This window comes from Chamaea fasciata, unplaced genomic scaffold, assembly GCF_029207755.1.
Source record: "Chamaea fasciata isolate MVZ Bird 193981 ecotype frontalis unplaced genomic scaffold, bChaFas1.0.hap1 SCAF_7, whole genome shotgun sequence".
Taxonomy (NCBI): domain Eukaryota; kingdom Metazoa; phylum Chordata; class Aves; order Passeriformes; family Sylviidae; genus Chamaea; species Chamaea fasciata.
Window position 1 is genome coordinate 55,420,309 of NW_027094092.1, and position 20,474 is coordinate 55,440,782.

A 20,474-nucleotide genomic window follows, 5' to 3' on the forward strand; every position below is an offset into this window, starting at 1 on the left:
CTAACACTACCTGCCTTGTAGAAAGTTCCTCTCCAGCTCTCTTGTAGCTATTTCGGGTACTGGAAGGTGCTTCAAGGTGTCCCTGAAGCTTTCTCTCCTGTAGGCTGAACAATCCCCACTCTCTCAGCCTGTCTGCATGCGTGCCCTGAAGCTGGGGAATGACAGCTGTCTTGCACAGGCAGCTCTCACTGCCTATAGGCCAGTATGAAGGAAATCCACCTTCTGCTTCTGTGATTTCCAAAATGCAGGGCTCTGAGGTGCTCTTGGCAAGCAGCAAGCTTGAGTTCCAGTCCATATCCCTCGCAACCACTGACACCAAGAGTCTGGCTTGGATTTCATCCACAGACACAGGATAAACAGCAAGGGCTTTCAAATCAAGAGAGGCAGACTGATTCCCATTCCTTGAGATCTTGTGATCAGCAATGCAGAGTTGGAGAGTAAGCCTGGAACCTATGGCTTCATTCAGAGACACAGCACTTCATCTTCCATCTACTCCACAGAGCCAAGAGGGAGCTCCATCATTGTTAAAACTAAATCACTTTAGAGCTGATAACTTACCAGGTGATCTCTAATAGTCTTTTCCTGAACAGAGTAAATATCTTCCACTTCATACTGGGTCAATCCCCAGTTGTTAGCATGAACTGACCAACATGATGTAATCTAAAGAAACTGTTGCAAGACAGGCATTGTAAGTTATGCCTGTTATTTTGGCTTATTAAGGTTTTCAACATGCATTGCAGTGAGTCATGTCAGGGTCTTTCCCTGGGAACTTCACTTAATGTGATCCAAGCCCTATGAGTCCTGCCTTTCCTTGGGTCAGGCGGGCTGGATTTTCTCTCACCACCTTTCTTTTGGATGGTTGTTTCTCTCATCTTAAGGGCAGAGGAAAGGAAAGAACAACCACACAGTGTTATGGAAAGCAACCTGGCAAGGAGCTGTGCTCTTGTGTAATGTCTAACTGTTGTCAGCAGGCCACGGTTGAACCTGCCCAAGGAAATCAGAGCTATGAGCCCAGATTCCTCTGTCAGCATAAGCTTTTCATTCACACCTTACTACAGTTTCTGACAGCTGCGGCTTCCTTGTCAGATTAAATGTATCAGGATTCTGTGTTTTCAAACCAAGTAAGTTAGAAAAAAAACCCCAAAAACCTCAGCTTATTAGAAAACATGCTGGTTGCAAAAAAGGCCAGAATAGTTGTGCTCATTTAACAGTCATTTAACAGTCCTAATTGCATCTCATTAATACTGAGAGCAAAGGTGGGAAGGTGGGCAATCATGAACACCAAGCAAAGCAAGCAATCTTATTCTGTAGGAATACGAAGAAATCCATCACATGTAGCAATAGCTGTTACTTGTTTGCGGTGGTGTCTAACACAGGCTTTTCAAACACCCGGAGACTCTTCAACTGCAAGAAAGGCAAACCCAAAGGGGATGCATTACAAGCCTGTGGGTGGATGCTGAAGATGTGGGCACCCTCCTTCCAAGCCTGTGGCAAAAGAAGGACAGCCTGGCCAGCACAGGCAGGTGATGAAATACCTCTCAAACTCTCCTTTGTGGCTGTGGGGCCAGCTCAGAGCTGTGTTGCAGAGCACCCCGCTCTGCTCCGTGCCCTGAAGGCAAACAGGCTGCCGGTGTCCCGTGGGGAGTGCCCGCAGTTCCATGGTTAACCTGCAGCCTCTCCCAGTGCCAACAAAATGTCAAGGTTAAATGTAAAGGCATTGTTAAAATGCAGGTTGTGCAGGTGTGCAGGAACATCTTTAGTTACGGATATTCCTCCTTTGTCTCATCTACCTAAAAAGCTGACGGGACACTTGTACAACTCCTGTGGGTGGAAACCGCTCCTGAAGATCTCAACCTTGGAGCAACAACGTCCTCAAATATACATTTCCTCCATATTCAAGCCTTGCCACAGTGTCAAACAAATGATTCACCCACCTTACTGAAGATACTGATTGTAACACAGCAAGGGCAGTGTGTGGTCTTTCCTGTCAAAACAGACATGAGTGTCACATGGAGCAAATCAAAATTCTCTGTCCACGTGGAAGTCTTACTTAACTCTATGCCACTGCAAGGGAAGTTATTTTGTCTCACCAGGAGATTGGCAGAGACCATTTCAAAAATGGAAAGCTATTTAACATAAATGAACACCTACCACTTATAGAAACAATACATATAATTTATCATCAGCCCTTCAAAAAGTCTGGGCATGATAATAACCAAAATTTCCAAAAGGAAGGTTAGAGGGGGAGTAAGTACAGCATCATATATCAGGTTTTGGTGGTCATGGAACCAAGCAGTGTCTTCTTTTGCTGTATAACACCACGATTACTCCTACACTTGGCATCCATATGCTATACTTGTAAATATGAAAGCTGGGTAACTTGGAATATTTGTGTTTAAGAAAACTCAAGTGCTTTTTTCCTTGATGTGTAGAAAACCGAAACACAGAATTAGCATGAAGTTCTTGTATGAACACACGTGTACAATTTGAAAGGGTAAAGAATAGGAGTTTTTACATTTTTTTTCAGATCCATCAGTAGAAATTGTCACCTTTTTTTTTTAACGGGATTAACATTGCTGCAGCCAGCAATATGGAGTATATAGAGCTATATGGAGTTTATAGCCAGCTCTATAGAGTATATAGAATATAACCATTATGTGGGATTCTGAGAGGTAAAAGGAAAATGAAGAGAAGAAAATCACCTCCTGGAAGAACTTAACCAACTGGATAAACCGCTAAAAATCTTCAAATAATGTAAAACTGAACAACGTAATGAAGATATGACATGCAGGACTGACAGGAACTGTCCACAGGAGAAATTACTTTCACTGCCACATTAAAGACACACAAGGATTTCCTGCATTGGATCCCCCTTACAGAGGATGATGGGTGGAGGGTTTCATTGCTGTGCAGCTCCTGTGCACAGGCAGGTAGAGCCAGAGCTCTGCAGAAGAGGAGCCCAGATCCTTTTTGAAGGGTAGCAACAGACAGAGTGAGAGAAGCTGAACCTTTAGTGGAGAATGTTGCTATAAAAGTAGCTCAGAGCAAGCCTGCTGACGAGAAGAGGATCAAATATTTTCATCCTCCAAAAAAAGAAGCTTGGAAATCTTATGAAATATTATCTGTCACTGCGTATAGCTTGTTCTTACTAGTGATATTTCTGACAAGGACTGATCTCGGTGATCTCTCACTTGAGAAAAACTTGCAGCCTGTATTATTCTGTTAATTTCTCTCTGACTCAGAGAAGGATGCAGGTGGAATCTGTAATGGCTTTATTGCAGCCATTCTGTCTAGGACTCTGATCTCACCAGATCTGAGGGATAAGGAAAATCAAGGCAAAAACCTAACCGAAAATTCTCCAAGGAAATTCCAAATGCTAAGGAGGAAAGCAGAATGACTCAGGACTCTTTCCCAAGGGCTATGTCTGAATCTGTTCTTTTAACAAGGTTGCAGAGGGCACTGAACAGTAGAATATAGTCTCAGATCAAGCAAGTTTCAGCTCTAGCCATTTATAACCATTAGCAAGCTGGTATTGCAGGAATGGACCTGTGAGTTACTGTCATGGCTAAGGATATTGAATTAGGCATTGAACAAACTCAGAACTGAAGACAATCTGTGGGGCTAAAAAGGTTACAGAGGATACTCTAAAGAAAAAATAAAAAAAGGGAGATTAGGAAAAGTTCATCTCCTCCTCCACTGTCTTTTCTTTTTCTTTTCTTCCAAACAGCTCTATTTTCATACCGATTGGAGCCTGTTTAATGGCATCAGTTTTTCAATTTTGAAGCCACTTGCCTCTGCTTGCAAAGAAATGGGTTTTTTGGCGAATGAGTGGCAACCTCATTTTAGGATCTCTGGCTGAAGAGCACTTCTCAAAAATATTAACATAATTTGGTGCTGTCATTTCTAAAGCGTCTCTTTAATGAGGGGAGCTGTTTACCAGTGACTGAGGCAGGCGTTGCTATCGCAGAGATCATTTATATTTCAACAACGCTGTCAAATCCTGACAAGCAGCAGATTGTAACAGGATGGCTCTTGCTTTTTGATGCAATATTTGGTACTCTCTGCTCACATGTGAACGGGCTCTCTGTTTGTACCTTGTCAAACGAGGGGAGAGCAGCTCAGGGAAGGGGGTAGGTGCTTCTACTCAGCCTGACACATTCAATTTACATCAGTTATGCTTGCAGTGGGGTAAACATTTTCTAAAAGAGGCTGTCAGCAATAGCAGTGGTCATTTCAGCACCTAATTGATATTCTTTTGCCCCACCACTAGCCTGTAGTCACTCGCATCAGACAGCCAGGGAGGATTTTGCTGCCAGCCTGTCCTCAGTGCTAACAGTAGTGCTGGCTAGTGGTTGGACTCAATCTTAGAGGTCTTTTCTACCCTTATCAACTCTATGATTCTCACTGCAGCCAGGGAGAACAGTTCCCTGTGTCCCTAACCAAGTCAGTCCTTCACTCTGTCCGAGCCCTAAGGCGGGGGCTTTATGGAATATGGAATTGCATCAGCCAGACTGTCCCAGTTTAAGCAACTTGAAGGATTTAAGAGACCACTTGAGCACTTTGAAGCCCAGAAAGAACTGCAGCCCACGCTCCTCAGGGGTGGCAGGCAATCCAGATCTGAGGAAGGCAAGGACAAACACTGAGACAAACTAGGGGGCATCTTGGCTCTCCAGGCTGTGTTCACAGATTCTCTGTGAGCTCTTGGACTCACTCAAAAGAGCTTTTCATGAAGGCCAGTGGAAAAATGCACACCTCTGGGCTATTTCCTGCAGAGTCTGGTATTACAGGAGCTGGGCAGCGGGCTCACAGCAACTGAGCAACCTGCCAAACTAGCAGGTTTCAAATGGAACTGAGCAGAGCAGAAGCTCAGATGCAGTTTGCCAGAATGAGATGGCCCAAGTGCAGAAATAGCTGGAACAACAGTTTTGGAGGTATTAATCATATCTCCCTCCTGACCCATTCCCCTCATTCTCACCAGGGTGACTGTGCTGGGCAAGCAGGTTTTCTGCTCTCCTCCTGACACAGACTTTGCGAAGCTCCAGGCTGGCGCCTGCAGCCCCTTTTCAAGGCTCAGCAGCACTCCAGCAATGTGAAGGCAGCTGAGGTAATCGAGGAGTACAGATTTTACAGTATTGTCTGCAGTTCAGCAGTTAGCTGGTACATAAAGGAGCTGCTTTCATTCGTGGCCAGTGCTGGCAGAAGGCCTGTATTATGCCCTTTCATTTAAGACAAAGGCTCTCACACTGCAGTCTCCGGTGTGGAGAAATCTTTTGTACAGCAGAGCCAGTGGGAGAAGGAGCCTTCTGGTCCCTGTGCTCCTTCTGCAGGGAGATTATAAAGAAAACCTCTTCCTTCTGCACATGGGCCAGATGAAGAACTGAAGCAATAATGCCTTTTTATCACAGTAATTACAGTGCCCATTGTTTTAATGACAGTGTTGTTGGGAAACAGGAATAGACCACAGTCCCAAGGAGTTGTTCCAGTGTACACAAATAAACGATTTTATTATATTGATGTCAGATTAGATGGACCACTCAGCCTTACTTATACTACCGTTCCCCCCACAATTCTTTGTGCCTGTGCGTATTCATTTTATTTAACCAGATTATGCAAACTACCCGGTCTGGTAGGAGACAAAAGGCCACTTTCTCTGGTGAACTTCCTTAGTGACTGGCAACAACAGGCTGAGATAGGCAAGGGAGACCTCATCTGACCACAGTGCTGCCTGCTTAGTGTGGTTGTTTACAGGGGAACAATGCTCTGGTCATAGGAAATGTGCTGAGAACGACTATTTTCTGTTATTTCTCTAAACTGGACATCTTCAGCACGCAAACACATCTCTGTCTAGGCACTTGTGTGTGTGCTACCAGCCAGAAACCCATACTGAAGCCTCTACAGACTGAAAAGTCCTGGGTTTAAGCAAATTTGGCTTATTAAAGAAATAAAGAAAAACAGTGCTCAGAAGGAAAATCTAGCTTTAGGGACTAAAATCCTGTGCTGGAAGATGTTAATGCCAATGAGGAGTGCTACAGATAGCTGGCAAGACATGGTGAGACATGCAAGAACATATCTGAGAAAAGGATCTCCAGGAGAGGGTTTTGATCTGGACACTGTCTCAGTCACAGGGTGGAATCTCAAATCCTCTGGGTGCTGTCTATGGGGTGGGGAGCGCAAGGTTGGTGTACAACCTACCTCTCACACATAATAAAGTTCAAGAAGCAGCCATGTACTCTGAGTGAAGTGGACTTTTTCTTTCATCACTAGGGACAGATAGGAATCTGCAGAGGCTACTGCTCCCCCAGGATGGTAGGAACCACTCTGACAATGTTCCCTGCTGTCCTCTGGTTTTGGAGAGAGCCCGCCTGACAAACATTTGCTGGATGTTGGCTTTCAGATAGCCAAAGATTGTCACAGGGAGCCAGCCCCGTGTGGAGCAGCTTATATGTGAAACTTCATTACCCCAAACTTGTCTTCAGACCAAGGTGATGCAGATCACTGCTTTCTAAGAAAATCTGTGGAGCAAATTTCTGAGCCACAGACCTCTATTCCTAACAACCCTTGGAAAATGAGAGGAATCACATGGCCTGGGAAGTTCTGTTTTAGCAGTGTAGGAAGAGGTCACTGACAAACCCTTGCATAACTATCAGTCGGTTCATCTGGAATTGACTGCACGCAAAATCTGATACGGGAGAAAATCAGGAAATAATTAACAGATAGCAGCATAATTAATGCAATCAAGATGAGTTTATGGAAAATAAGTCCGGTCATAATGCTGTCTTCCTTAGGACAAGTATGTCTGAGGAAGTTAACTTTGCTGACGCTGACATCAGATACCACCTCTGGATGCTCCCATGAGAAGTTGAAATCCACGCTAAAAAAAAGGCCTTTGAAAAATTATTCTGAATTTAGGAAAAAAAGCAGTGAGGTTTGCAAGAAGAACGTCAAGAAAGTCTCGTCACAATAAGAGATTAGTTCATCTCATCCTACTGAGAAGAATTCTATATTCAGGTGCCCAGAGAGTACCTTGGTCCAATGATGGAACTAAACAGAAATTAGAGTCAGACACAGGGAATGTGCTTTTAATAGGGCAGATATCTATGCAAGAGAACAGTTTGTCCACTTATGATTTATGTCTTGTATAAAATATCTCAAATTTTCAAAAGATGTGACATCATTTGGATTCTTTCTGCCATCCACTTGCTTTAACTACACCCTAAAGGCACTGTCTTTGATAAGCCACAGCCACTAGTTACAGCTCCATAGTGCAGGTGGAATCAAGGGAAAGGTGATTTTCCACAGATCTCTGAGCGTGGATAGCACTGGGAAGAGCCCATCTGCTGATCAAACCCAGCACTGCTTGAATGATGTGACTTTGATTTACCAAAAAAAAAAAAACCCAAACCCCACCAATATTGCACTTGTGCAGCTTTCACCACAGATCCTCCATTCCTTAATTGCTTTTGACCTTACCCACAAATGGAAAGGGCACCTTAGGATTTGGCTTATTAACCACTATCTCAGCAAGCCCTCGGGTAGTAATGGAGAGTAATTGATATCATTCCAAGCTCACAATAATTTGTGTCACTGGGATCAAATGTTGGGCAATTTCAGGGGAATTTAGCTCGCAGATTGTACAGGGAAGGGGGATGTTGGTTTGGTTGTGGTTTGTTGTGCTTTTTGGCTGGTTTTATTTTTTTTCAATTACCTCCCTGGAATTAACAATCACAAATTTATTTGGGTTTGTTTCTGTTGCAACTTTTATTAGACTGAGCCAAGGGAACTGCATTCATTTTGCCATTTTCAGAGGATAATCTTGTTGGTAACACTTAGAAATACCGGGCATCTTTTTCTGTGTAACATTCATGGATTTTAAAAATACAAATTCTTCAGCTTTCCAAAATTTTCATTTTTGTTTATTCCAGGTCAAACACTTCAGGAAACTTACCTGACCCCATCCAGTAGCAATTTTTAAAAAGTGAGAGTTGAAAAGTCTTTTCATTTGTAAGATTTTTTCCGTGGCTTAAGGCTCTTGTTTATAATTTGAAGTAGTTTAGCTTGAACTCACAGCCACCAGATATTTCTACTCAGGAAGCTTTCATGGCATGAAGAAGCAAAAAGCTCAAATAATCACTTTTTGCACAGTTTAAAAAAAATCACCAAGGCAGCAAACCATCATCTATAACTTTGAAAAAGATGTGCTGTTGCACAATAATAAGTTCTGTGCAGCTCACAGTGGTGGAGGGACCAGCCAACCCAGCCCTCAGCACAGGAATGTGACACTCAGAGTTTCAGGAGGAGCTCAGCAGCATTGCCTGTGCTTTCAGGGAACTGACAGGGAACAAGGTGCCTACCTCAATTTGCAAGGAGCTGGTTTCAGGGTGGACAAGCTGCCTTGATGCTGGGCTTTGCCTCAGGCAAGCCATACATGCAGGATGTGGTTTTTAATAGAACAAGGCTGGCTGTCAAGAGAGGACTGGGGTGTTTCATCTCTGGAGCATCTCTCTCTACCTCTCTCAGCAACACAGACCTTTGCCCGAGGTGCCTGTGAGGAAAACACATTTAGTCCAACTAGGGAAAGTGTTGTGGCTACTGCTGCTGCCAAGAAATCCCTTCTGCTGCCCAGGGAGGCCTGGCCAGGGCAACAGGGAATGAGCCCAATTCACACACACATATCCTTCACTCTCTGGAGAACAGTAGAGCTGAATCCTGCCTCCAGTGGGCTAATAAGACCTGTCTTTATCTGGAATTGTTCTTTGAGGAGAGAGGAAAAATAACATGTGTGTTTCCCAGTATGTGCAGGGAGAATTAAATGAAATGATGAAACAGAAAATTACTTTTTTTCTCCCCAAGAGATATTGTTTGTTTGTTTCTTTGTTTTCTAAGAAATCCACAACCCCCCTTCAGTGGCATCCTTCTGGATTATTTAGGAATATAATGTGACAAAACAAAAACTATCTTTCAGAGCACCAACCCCATACACTTGCCAAGACAGGAAAGCATTGTTCTTGATGCATCTAATTTTAATTTCACACTACCCTTCACCGTCACAGCAAATTATTTCACATACATGCTATAATTAGTGATGGGGAAACCTCGGCAGATTTTGAGTCTGGCTTCTGTTTAAAAAAGGAAAAATCTGGATGTTTTATCTAAACCTCATGAGAATAAAAACATAGGAAATTGGAAAACCCTTCATAAGAATAAGGTTTTTTATAAGGCTTCTTGCTTGTTTCAGTTTCAGTCTGAGATGGAAACCAGAAATGACAGAACTTCCCTGGACATTTCTGAGCCATTATATGGAGACAGCTCTAGAAGGGAGATCTTAAAATGGAATTGAATACAGACTTTAACTTTTTATTTTTCCTGATTCCTGGCCCAGACGAAACTCTTCCTAACCATATATATTTGAAATAATGTTTCAAAAACAATTTTCTCCACTGCAGTTTTACCACTAAGGCCACAAAGTTTTCCATGAGAATTATGCTCTAAGAAAAAAAATCTTTTTAGGGAAAAAACCTAAATATTTGTGGAAGAAAATCACTTTTGTGGATAATTTCCATTTTCTGTTGTAGGAAAAAAATCAAGCTATCAAAACTATTGTGGAGGGTTCAATGTTATTCTTGAAGGGGAGGGAAAATGGACAACAGCTTTCCAGAGAATGGAAAGACTTGCAGCCAAGTTCAGCAGAGGCAGAAGTCTGGATCTTAAGATGTGAGGATGGGGAAGAAAGAGGAGAGACACCAATGTTCACTTGCTCTGAGTGTCTTTTGCCAACAGGGTTGGCTGGGAAAGGTGCTGTCAGAGTACCCTGCATCCTGCAGACAGGATGGGAAATTGGCACAACCATCCCAGCTTGGTAACTGCCAAGCCAAAAAGCTTAGCGGTTTTTTTGGTTTGTTGGTTAGTTTTTCCAAAGATGGGTTTTCTGGGGAAAAAAAAAAAAAAAAAAAAACCACCAAACAACTCCCATGAAAGGAAAGAAAAAAAAATTTTAAAAAGGAGACATAAAGAAATAGGTAATCTGGGGGGTTTTCCTCCAATTCAGTACATTTGGATGAGAAAGCACCCTTGCCACTCTCCTGCCACCTCTGCCCATCCCATTATCCCACACTGTACTGCTAACTAGTGAGTCCTTTCTCCCTGTGCATCCCCTGTGTCCTCCTCACCTTCCCCTCTTACAAACTGCAGCGTGTCACTGAGGCACTGACATCTCTCCAGCTCCTGCCGCACCTCCAGATCTTCTTTTCCTTCCACCCAGGAACATCCTCAGCTCATCACCACCAGCTCCCTCCCCTCCTTAAGGCTCCTTGCTCAGCCTGCACAACACCACGCAGCCAGCCCAGCACAACCAGGGCAATCAGACCAGTCTTCCCATCCCCTCCTGCTCCTCCCTTGTGCTGGTTCTATCCAAACGCTCTGACAGCTGCTTCCTGCTCAGACTCAGACCACTCGGGGGTGGAAACCTCTTTTTTACTCCCTTTTACACCTACTGTGGTGAAGTCCTGATTTCTGGCTGGAGCCAGTAGGTGCTGCTGTGTTCAAACGATAAATAATAACCATTCCTAACCACAGTGAATTAAAAATAATCGTGTTTTGGCTCCTGAAACACCTAGTTGCTTTTACATTTGAATGCTGTCAGTGTAACCCATGTAGGTTTTTCAGTACAGTATTTGTTGTTCTGGCTGGTTAAAAACATTTCTCCTGAGCAGGGGGATGCCAATCAATGCAGCTACACCACTAAGCAAATACAGCTCCCTGCTCCAATCCATAATCTAAAGAGCTATTTCTGTATCAACTTACAGAGGAAAGTTGTTATAAAGAAATATGACTAATAGCAAACACAGGAGCCTTTTCCAATATTACAATTTTCACACATGGATGAGCTTGGGTGATTGTTCTTGGGCCATGGCACTGGAGCAAAACAGTCAGCAAGTGAACTTATGTAGTATTTTCCCTTTCTTACTTTTATGTGTGGAAAGTGTGTTCATCCACACAAACACATCCTCACTGCAGACTCTTGGCTCCCCTTCACTGATTCTCCATGCTGCTAAGCAAGGGGGAGGCAGTGAGGAGCTACTTAGAAACAAAAAGCAGATAGAGCAGGGTAGAATAGGCAAGTGAAGCTCTATCCCATGGCCCCTGGACACAAGAGACCATCAGGGGCTGCTGGTTTTAAGTCCAGGTCTGCCAGTGCCCACCCTTGAGACTCCAAGCAGGAGTTCATATGTCTGCCAATATCCGTTTTCCTGCTTTTGACTATTTGGGTGGGAGAAGTGGCACCTCCAGCCCTACTGCATCACAGAATTCATCAGCACCAGGACATTTTCCCTTCTTTCTAGCTCCACCCCTACTGCACTTTGATGGCCCAAAATGCCTCAACAGCTGTTTGGCCAGCATGAAACAGAAAGTTTCCCATCCCAGATGTGCACTATGGTCCTCTGGGGGAGGAGGTGCACCCCTGTGTTTGCAAAGCACAGGTCTCCAGGCTCTGCTGGAGAGAGTGGGCAGGGCGGGCACTTTTCTGAAACCACCTCAGAAAACACCCAACTCCATAATTTGTGCTCTTGACTCAGAAACAGCAAAAAGCAGAGGCCTCAGGTTCCACTCACCACAAGCCTCGTGTTATTAAATGTTTTAACCACACTGCTCTGCTTGCTGGGTGAGGAGTAGGTGGCTGATTTTCTCTCCTAACAAAAGCGGTTCAGAGATGACAGCGTCTTTCCCTTCAAAACAGTGTCATTTCAGCAAGTGGCTGGTCCAAGGTGGAACTCTGAGTGAGATGCAGAAATTATGTTGTCAGGCAGATGTGGCAGGACTTGGTCTTCCAGTTCCTCCCATTCCATTAGAAAACTGAGTCATCCTCTTGTTGATGTGTAGGATTTATATCCTTTAGCAAACCGTAACAAAAAAAGATGCTGAGGAAGTGATCTCCAAAGTCTTTCAATGACTCCCTGAAGAAACCTTCCTTTCTCTGGTGACTACCCCAGGAAGTTCTGGGCAACCACACCTGTGATTGGGATGTTTGTATTTCAGTCCTGGCGTGGATTGCCCAAGGAGGGCAAGAAAACCCTCGCTCCTGGCTAGGGAAACTGATTAGGATGGGCATGTTCCAGATCCCATTCCAGCTCAAAATCCCAGAAAAGTGGCCTGGCCACCAGGTTTTGACTTCAGTGGGAGTATTCCTTGACCATATACTTTGAAAACTTTCACCTTTTTCACATGCCAGAGTAGTTTCTTTATCCAACACAGTTTCTAACCTACACCATTGCAGGAAAAACTCCATAAGTACATTTGCCAAGCATCATCTCAAAACACAGCAACAGAAGGCAAATGACCCTGTTAATTGACTTTTCATAACTTTCAAGGCAATCACAGGATTTTCTGGAACCTGTCTGGGTCCTGGGGCAGAGCAGTACTGAGAAAATATCCTCCTCTGTGATAGCCACATGGGCAACAGAGGAGATTGTGTCTCCAGACTTTCCTTCAGTATTTGGCAGATGCAACTTTATTTCTTGTAGGACTGGTACCTGCATCATCCCTGGGATTATATCTGCTCTCAATACCTCACCAACAAATGCATCCTACACCTAAGTCACTAACAGATATACAACATTTATAGGCATTAATTGAATGGGTTGGACTAAAAGAAATAAAAAATATCTGGGAAAAAAAAAAAAATAAAGAAAAAAGACAGGTCTAAAGTAAGTGGAAGAATTGCTCTGTCCATGCCTTTTCCTGGAGGGACTGTCTGAAGCGGTGAGAGAGGGGCTGCCCTGGGTTCCCTCTGCAGCCACCAACAGGCACTGCTGGTTCACATCTGTCTGAGGAGCCCCACTGGGACCAGGCTCTGATTCCACAGAATAGTATGCTGTCATTTTAATTAAACTGCTTCATGCCAACAGCAACAAGTTATACTAATGAGAGCAGATGTATCCAGTAAACAGTGGCATGTTTCTATTTTAATCTCCTTAAACCTAGATATATACTAATTCCTTAGTAAATACCTTTGTGGCCAGCAAAATGAGAAACAGATGATGAAAAAAGAAGTTTTCTTGTGACCCTTGAGATGTGGGTATAATGTTTGGCTTGGCATCATTAATCTTATGGTCAGAAGAGCACAGCTTCAGCATGTGTAATGTGAGAGAGGGCTGCTCACAACAAAGTTTCCTCTCTACAGTGCCCTCTGCAAACAGTATTTTCCACATTTTTCTCTCTTCCCTGTAATTAGCTTCCCTTTGGCCTGACACACTCTGAAAGCGTTGCCAGCTGAAGAGACCTATCCATCTCCTCTCTTGAATAAAAACATGAGCTAATTGAGTGGAAGGTATTTAAGTAGAGTGAACTGTATGAGGTATCAGATGCCTCAAGATAACTGATTCTTAAAGAACAGCACCTTAAATAAATCCTTTTGAAATGGTCTCTCAGGCTGATGGGTAAATAATTAATTGCTCCCCAGTGTGTCAATAAAAATCAATCCTCTGACATGAGGCTAAATGAATGGGAATTTTGTCACCAAAATCAGTGGGGCTGGCATTTCACTGTGTGTAACACAGGGCTAGAGACAAGGCCCTGCCTTTGTATGACTAACTTTTGATGTCAGTATTTAACTGAAAAAAACAAGTTATGTGAAAAACAGAGGTGACTTTGATTTCCTCCTTCCTCTGTACCCAATGGGAATCAGCTTTTGATAGTGAACTGATCAAAACACTCACTTCAAATAACTCATGCTAAGAATTTCATTCTTTCTACAGTTTGTGAATCAGTGGCAGATTGATCCTGATTCCTTGAAATGTCATTTTTAAGGAAGCTATGATTAGTGATTAGTATCACACAGTATTTTCTTGTCATCTGACTGTTTGTAAGCTGTAACCTTTAGGTATTCAGTATACTGATTTTGTAATTGCTGACTTCAAGCACTAGGCTTATCCTCCCTGATTGGATGATGGGCATTTTAAAACAATGCCTTATCAAATGCTAAAAGAAAACTTCCATCCCACGTATAACTCGTGTGGGAAATTAAGAACACACAAACATCATGATGAATAATCAGAGTTGTTTGCATGGGAAAGAGTAACCAATTTATCAAGCTGAAAGAAATGCTTTCAATTAAAAAAAAAAAAGTCATTGTGGTGTTATTTGTGATTCATTCCATAGAGAAACATTCCGTTCAATCATACTCCATCCTAGGATTTCTACCTGGGGTCCAGCAGGACCCTAAATCTCTCTAGGGCTTTGCTGTCTTCCTTTATCTCTGCAGAATGACTCATTTAATGGTCCTTTACACCACATAAAAACTGAAAGGAACTCAACAACATTGCAGGCAGCGAAGGTCACGTATCAGGAAAAAAAAGGAGTTGAAGTCTGACTGGTCTGACTGTACTTAATTTCATTAAGCTGTTTCTCATCTCCTGGGCAGACAGCTGAGGTGAGTATAAACCAGGCAAGTTAGATTGTCTATTTATTGGTAGACTTGCACAATAGCAATGTGTTGAGACTGGCCATTTATTGGTTCACCAAAAGTTTGTGACAAGCCAGGGCTTATTCTCTGATGGATCCATTCCCAGCAGTTGTAACTTGCCACACATCTTAGAAATGCTAAAAGGTGAGTTTGTGTGAAGCTGCTTACTTAAGCAAATATTTGGGGTGGCTTCTGTTTGTTGTTTTTCTGTGGGTTTTGTTTGTTTGTTTGATTGGTTTGGGTTTTTTCCTTATCATTATAGAGGACACCTTGAGTTTCATTTTTAGATTTCAAATGGAAAATTAAAGACATTAAATCATTCCTTGTGAGTGTTATCTTCTCTATACCCACCAGGTTTGGGCTCAGAAAGGAATGAAACATTACTGTCCTGATTTTGGCTGGGATAGAGTCAATTTTCTTCTTAGAAGAAAACACAAATCCTTGGAGAAAAAGAAGGATAAATATTTAAAACAGCTTTTGAAAGTTAAGCACACAGAGGTGATTAACAAATAACAGGAATTGTGCTAGTTCTCTTTGCAGACCACTAAGAATTCTCCACTCACCAGGCTGGCACATTAGCAAATAATATGATTTGTACTACTTTCTGAGCCTGTTCTACAGAACTGAAAAAAAAGAACAACAGGGAGGCAAGGAAAACAACTGCAAGTAAAAATAATCATCTTCCCCACAGTACTTTCCATAAAAAGACTTCCTCCCCTCTAATATTATGGTAAACTACCTTGTTAATCCTCTTGCAGCCAATGAGTAGTTATTTTCCCCTCTTCTTCATAATGAATCTTTTTTTCCTTTCTTTTCTTTTCTTTTTTTTCTTTTTTTTTTTTTTTTAATTTTTTTAATACATGTTATTAGGAATAGAAGAGCCACAAAAGCCACTTTCAGATCCAGCCCTGTTCTGCTCTCCCCTGCTTGCTGGCCAGCTGGGCTGTTCTGTAGCCAAACCCCATCAAGCTGCACCATGAAAGTGTCATCTTTGAGCAGACTCCCCAACAGAACATGATGAAATTACTGCAGCATCAACACAGGTGCATTTACTTTGCCTGCCCTATAAATCTGGCCTGTAGGATGACTTGTATAAATAAAAGGAATTATTTTGTGCTTGTGGGGACTTGATAGGGGTCAGCAATTTGCTGAGCACAGGCAGAATTTCTCAGCACAGAATGGGTAAACCAGGAGGGCTTAATTCAAAGTGTTATATTATCCAGGCTTGATGGCTTAATACGAGTGGGAGGAAGGCATAATACAGGGAATCATTACTTAGACACGTGCATTTATGAAATCATTACTGGGTTGAAGTAGTTCATTTGTCTGCCTTTTTAACTAAAACCTTTGGGTTGGGGAAGGCCAACAGTGCATCCACTAGTAGGAGCCCTGAATCCTGATCACCTATAATTGAGGATTTTCTGTTAACCACTCCATGCTCCTTCTGGAAAGGTGCCTGTCTCATTTCTGTCTGTCTCCAAGTGAATGAGAGATGCCAGAGGCATCTTGTCTCTGTCAGGTTCATTAGAGTGGCTCTGGGCTCTCAGGAAGTACGTGCTCCCGACTGAGTGATAGACTCTCTGAACCCCTTAATTTTCACAGCTTTGTGCTCTGCAAACTTTTATTTGGACAGGTCTTTCTGGGATTACTTGAGGCCTTGTCAATACCTCTTTTGTGACCAAAGGATAAGGCCTTCTCTCTCTGTGTGATTGGAAGAGTGCAGAGGCAAATATTAAAAGGCTTAGTTTACTTTCCAGTTCAACAAACCCATAAGCCTCATTTTCAGCTGCCTTCCTGCAGCTGTCTTGGTGAAAAAGGCAAATTTTTATAGACAGCCATTTGCATCTGATGTTGGGAGGGAGAGAGGAGAGGGGCAGATTGTCCGTGCACACTGTCTTGGTCCTTGGGTTCATGCCTCAGCTCTTCAGGGGCTTCTCTCCATCCAGGCACTGCACAGCTTGGAGCAGCACCAAGGAGCTGTGAGGAGAAAACAATCCCGCAGCAGGTTCCCACACACTCCACCCTCTGTCACCTTCAACACGAGCTGTCATTGTGGGGACATGAAGAGGAAAAGCCAAGCCCAGACTGAACGAACACAATCCTTGGCACCATGACACACTTTGGAACAACTTTGTACAGCACTGCCAACAGAAACATGAACCTTGTCTAAAGAGCCTCCTTCTCTTTTTATCCACCATTAAGGCCTCCACTGCAGCCTCAGGTTTGAACGGTATCTCTGGGAGTATTTAGGGGAGGGATGTTCTTCCCAGATGACCTAATTTCCAGCTAATCTCCTGCCTGTCAACTGTTTCAGCTGAGGAAAATTTGGAAATTAGTTTTGCTGTGGCAGAGATAAAGGACACCAGGAAAGGCTCTTCCCAAGTCAGCATAATATCTGCGTTTGAGAAATATTGAAGTCAGGAATTCTGGATAAGTCACATGAAGATAAGTCACATAAGTCATCACCAGTGTTAACATTTTTTGTTTGTGCCTGACCTCTGATGGGTTTTCTTTCATCCCTGCCTTTTCAATAACACGATTTACCAAAAAAAAACTATTGGACCCAAGATGATATGCCACTCATTGCAAACCAGCCATCACACCAAAAGCACAGAGCCTGATCAGGAGGTTAGAGCAGCCAAGATGTTCATTTGACTGCTGGAGTGAATTTGCCTCAACATTGCTGGTTTTGTTTCCCATGTTTTACCAATATTTTCGAAAAAGCAAATCTATTTCAAAATAGATATCAAACAAATAATTCAGGACACCCTTGCAAAGTTTCAAAATTCATATTCACCACTGGAACCACACGGAACACAAATTCAAACTTCAGGAGTTACACTCATCCAACTAGGGAATGGATCCTTCCAGGGAAGCGACACAACCTCATAAAAATAGCTCAGGTTGCAAACTTTGAATATGAAATGGTCCCAGTAAATTGCTCTCCAAGAAGCTGCTAGTGAAGAATGATTTCCAGAAGTGATTCAGCAGGTAGCTCAAGAAAATTACAATCTCTTCACGGACAATTCACAAATGGAAGATATGGTTTGTTGAATGATATTCATTACAAATGATTCTTTCACCTGTATTTATCTCTGCAAAAATAGTCAGGGCTCTCAGGTGGACTCTCTAACATTTACAACATCTGTAATGTGTCTGGAGGCTAAGCAATTTTATGCTGAACTTCTGCACAAAGTAATAAGAAATTATGCTAAATATCTAAAGCAAGAAATAGTACAAGATTTTCCTTTTGTCCTTGTTTTTCCTTTTCACATCATGTAGCAATTAATGCACAAAGAGCAGTAATAAAAACTTAGGTAAAATAATGTCAACCTCAAGAACCACATTTTTTAAGCAGTGCCTTTTTGGAGGGCAGGGAGGTTTTGCCTCTGTATGACAATACTGACATAAACTGGACCAAGCATGATATGCATTTTAAAGTTTGTACCAGAGTAGCATACTAAGTTTATACAGCATGTCTTGAGCAACAAAGTAGGTTGAAATTGCTCCTCAGAGAAAGCACCCTCAGTTCCCAGGGGCTGGACTGATTTCCAGAATAAGAAGTTGCACCATGAGCACCAGAGTGTTTTCTTCAGAGCCTGACCCTCTTGTGTCCTTCAATAGCCTCACAAAATCCTGATGGAATACCAGAGAAAGGAGAAGTGGGAAAATATAAGAAGTGTCATTTCCTTAGATGATGCAACATCATTTCCTGGTGCATTCTTCTGTCGGGTCAAAGTAACCTCTTTTACAAAATAAAATAAAGGATTAGTTGAAAGGGTTGTTGCTGCTTCTGCTGTTGTTATTACTGTTACCATTTACAGGCTGTCCTGTGATAACTTGGTCTGGTTTTTTCCTCTTCTGGGAATGCTTGCACTGAGGGACCCTGTTTTGGAAGTATATTTATATCAAAAGGAAGCAAATATTATCTGCCATTCTCCTTCCTTGCTAGGCTGTTCCCTCACTGCTAAATCCCCTTGGGAAGAAAACAGAAGTTCCAGGATTCCTGCAGCAAGTCCAGTCGAGGCCCCAGGGCTCAGCTATATTTGCTCACTGAGTCACAGCTTGGTCTGGCTTGGGTGCAGTGGGGCTGTGGAGACCTCTCCCAGCTCCTGCCCCAACCTGCCTCCTTTGAACACGCACTTTGTGAGCCCCTGAGCTGTAAACAGGTCATGTTTGCCAAGCTGGTGACAAGGGTGCTGCTCAGTGCTTGCTGCTATTCCTTTTTAATGTCCTGGGGCATGGAAGCCCATGTGTGTGTGTGTGTTCATAAATTCTCCCCTCCCATTTCACAGCCTTTCATAACTCAGAGGCCCCAGTGCCCCTGCATTCACCAGAGAGAGGTTGGCACCTTCACAGAGTGACTCATGACAAGAGCAGGAGGTCATCCAGACAATGAGTCCTACACTGAAGGGGAGCCAGAGCAGTGGTTGGTGCTGCAAAGAGAACCTTGGCTGGTAAAGCAAAATGTTCACACAGGTTTAACAGGGGCTGAGGTACTCACATGCTGTCAAACCAGAGACACCACTCTGGGTGCCCCAGCAGCACCAATGTCCCTGACACAGAGGCTCCTTTGCAAAAAGCCTGCAGAAAACACAAAGCCAGCTGTATTTTGCTTGTTTACCCAGGGCTTTTTTTCAGTGTATCTTTTTTTAGATTTTTTTTTTAATTTAAAAAGCAGATAGTGTACCTGAAACATTTGCGGGTGTTTTATACAACTTGTAAATGACCCTAGACTCACCTTGCAGGCTGACAAACAAGCCAAATAAGAAAGTTTTCTTCTCTTTTTTTTCAGGTGTACCTGATATGGGAATGAAGCAAAGATAGGGAAGAAGTGCCAATATGACCCAAAAATTTGTTGGAGAGTTACATCAGGCTTTTTGGGTGCTTGTTCTGATACATTGCAATGACTTAGAGGCAGAGAGCAGTTGAAAGACAACAGCTGTCTCTGCAGAAAATCACTGAAACCATCATGAGATTGCACATCTAGAGGGAAACTCTGGGGCTGAGAAGAGTTTGGCACTCCCCCAAAATCACAGCAATGCTGCTTGGAAGGGACTGTGGAGATCTCTAGCACAACCTTCCATTTGAACCAACACTATTGCCAACATAAGATGGCTTTAGCCAAGAGACTGTCAGGAAAAGGGTAATCATAAAAAAAAAAAAAAAATTAAAAAATAAAGAAAAAGGGATAAGGGTAGGGAAGCCCTGGGAAGTGAAGAATTAGAGGGAATCTGGGAAAAAGAACGACATGAGAAACCTGACCTAGATGAAGATGTGCAATAAGCATGGGGTTTAGACTAGATGACCTTTAAAGGTGCCTTCTAATCCAAATACAGATTCATATAGATCTGTTTCCATGACATGTATTGCATAGACTTGAAGGCTGTCCTCTGTAAAAGGGCCTTGTGTCTGCTTCTGGTGTCTACAAACACTGAGACATCTCATCCATCTATGCCCCAGATGGTGTCCTGTTTCCATGAGTTTCATCCACCACGGCATATCTGTCTGCTGCCTTGTATCTTGAATTTCAGTTGTACTTTCCTTGGGCTGTGAATCAGTACAGCTCTTAGAACAATGAGAAACTTATCTTGAACCCACGTTATCTGAGGCAACAGCACAACAAGTGAGGACACTCACGCTGATTTGGAAGTAAATGAACTCATGCTTCCTCATTGCTTTCTCTACAGCCATGAGCCTCCCTCTCTCATGAACATTTGAAACTTGGCAGCTCAGTTTTGCTTTGCTTGTTATTGGGAGTGATTGCCCTGGCAGGGATCCTGAACCAGCACACCACATGCAGTGGGACATTCTCTGCATCTCGTTCAGAGCCTTAGGGAGCCAGGTTTCCACAAAAGAAATTGGGTTTGGAAATTCTTTACCCTCCAGTAGAGCGAATGCCTGAATATTTCTGTTCCTGACCTGATTTTCCATCAGTTCCAGGGGGTATTTCAATTCTTTATTTCTCTTGATTAGTGGAGGAGAGACCATTTTGCTTCACTGTTTCTTTTCCAAG

At 42.9% G+C, this 20,474-nt stretch overlaps 1 long non-coding RNA gene across 1 annotated transcript; it reads left to right on the plus strand.

Annotated features, from left to right (window-relative positions):
• Positions 1-14,503: 14,503 nt before the first annotated feature.
• On the plus strand, positions 14,504-18,223 carry LOC136291836 (uncharacterized). Its single transcript, XR_010721765.1, has 3 exons — positions 14,504-14,602; positions 15,329-15,501; positions 16,405-18,223. It is a non-coding gene; the product is annotated as an uncharacterized lncRNA (long non-coding RNA).
• Positions 18,224-20,474: the final 2,251 nt, after the last annotated feature.